A 2,061-nucleotide genomic window follows, 5' to 3' on the forward strand; every position below is an offset into this window, starting at 1 on the left:
TTTATTATTCAGTATCTACAGGGAACTCAAGAAGCACTCCCCCCTCAAATCCAACAAACCAATTGCTAAATAGGCAAGGAAACTAAGGACTTATCAGAGGAAGATGTAAAAGAGGCATAGAAACTCATATGAGAAAATGCTCATTATTCATATTCATAAATGAAATGCAAAAAAACCATAAGGTACCTTCTTACCCCAATCAGATTGGCCAGCATTGTGAACTCAGACCACAAATGCTGGCAGGAATGTGGAAAAAGAGGAATCCTACTGGATTGCTGGTGGGAATGTAAACTATTACAGGCAGTCTGGAAAGCAATTTGGAGGTTCCTCAACAAACTAAAAGCTGATCTTCCCTATGACCTAGCCATACCACTCCTAAGCATCTATCCTGAGCATCATAACCCAGGGTATGATAAGGACACCTGCACAGCCATGTATATCTTCACTGTTCACAATAACCAAGGGATGGAAACAATCCAGATGCCTCACTACAGATGAATGGGTACAAAAAATATAGTACATATATACAATGGAATTCTGCATAGCCACCAGATAAGACAAAATAATGGCATTCTCTGGGAAGTGGATGAAACTAGAGTTACTTAAAGTCATTGAGATGATATTCAAGATACAAATATAAAAACATAGACATAAAAATCTGTGATAGTGGTCCCTGTCCCCCCTCACAGTGTGGGGGAAGGAATCAAACTTCCAAGATGGCGGCTTCAGAGGAGTGGATGGCAGAGGAGGCAGGCGGCCATGGTGATGGCAGCTCCTCTTCGGCCACTGGCTCTGCTCAGCTACAGCCCCTGCTGCCCTCCTCTCAGGCCCCGCAGTCAGGGACCCAGGAACCTCCAGCGATGACTCTGGACCAGCTGCCACAAAACAACACACTGGTGGCGCTACCCATCGTAGCCATCGAGAACCTCCTCAGCTTTATGTCCTAGGATGAAACTAGCCAGCTCTGCCTGGTTTGTAAAAGAATGGACTTGGTCTGTCAAAGAATGTTGAATCAGGGATTTTTGAAATTGGATACCATAATCTGTGTCAGAAACAAGTTAAAGCACAACTTCCAAAGAGAGAGTTGGAAAGGGGAAGCCATTGTCTAGCTCATCACGCAGACATCCTTGCTGCTGTGGAAACTCTTAAATATGACTTTTATGAAGTACGTGGGTTCCAATCTCTGTTGCTTCATCCCAGGAAAGGTGATTGACGAAATTTATCGTGTACTGAGATATGTCAATTCTAATTCTACCAGAGCCACTCAACCAGCTCATGAAATACTACAATGGAGTACTTCCATGAGTAATTTGTCCCAGTTCTAAAGAAGAAATTGCCAGGATCAGATGTGTCTGGAAGACTCATGGGCTCTCCTGCTGTTCCTGGTCCATCTGCAGCCCTAACAGCAATGCAGCTCTTCTCCAAGCAAAACCCTTCAAGACAACAGGTTACCAAACTCCAGCAGCAGGAAAAAAACCTGTGGAGCTGGGGTGACTGTTCTCAGGCGTGAAATTTCTGAGCTTCGCACCAAAGTGCAAGAGCAGTAGAAATAGCTTCAAGACCAACAACAGAAACTGCTAGAGCAGACCAGGATCACAGATGAACAGAATGCACGGTTGGCTGAGCTGGAACGCAAACTACGTGAATAATGGAAAGTTCAGTAGGGAACTCCTCAGGGTCTGGGCAGAATGAGGAGTCTCCTCGGAAAGGAAGAAAGGCAACAGAAGCCGTAGACTCTCTTACGGAATCCAAACGTCTTCGGAATAGAAAGTAACATCTTTGGAACGTGGTTCTTTCTCCAGAGGAAGACATTACGGCTTGGTAGCTTAAACAATTATGCATATCAGGATGCTAAGAGAAACAAGATGTCCCTTAGTTTTCTAGGCTTTCAGTACTCAACTTAAATTTGAGCTCTTACAGTTGGGAAATTCTTTTCCTGCTTCGGATGGAACTGACGCACAGAATGTTTTTACTTTGCAATAGATTTGTATTAAACAGACCCACGCTATAATACTTGGGGAACTAACTTTTATCTGTGCAGATAATGTTTAAAGTTAGCTT

At 43.7% G+C, this 2,061-nt stretch overlaps 1 pseudogene; it reads left to right on the plus strand.

Annotated features, from left to right (window-relative positions):
- Positions 1-716: 716 nt before the first annotated feature.
- Positions 717-1,774, plus strand: LOC150041641 (F-box only protein 28 pseudogene; annotated as a pseudogene).
- The last annotated feature ends 287 nt before the right edge of the window (positions 1,775-2,061 follow it).

This window comes from Megascapheus bottae, chromosome X, assembly GCF_031878675.1.
Source record: "Megascapheus bottae isolate mThoBot1 chromosome X, mThoBot2.hap1, whole genome shotgun sequence".
Classification (NCBI taxonomy): Eukaryota; Metazoa; Chordata; class Mammalia; order Rodentia; family Geomyidae; genus Megascapheus; species Megascapheus bottae.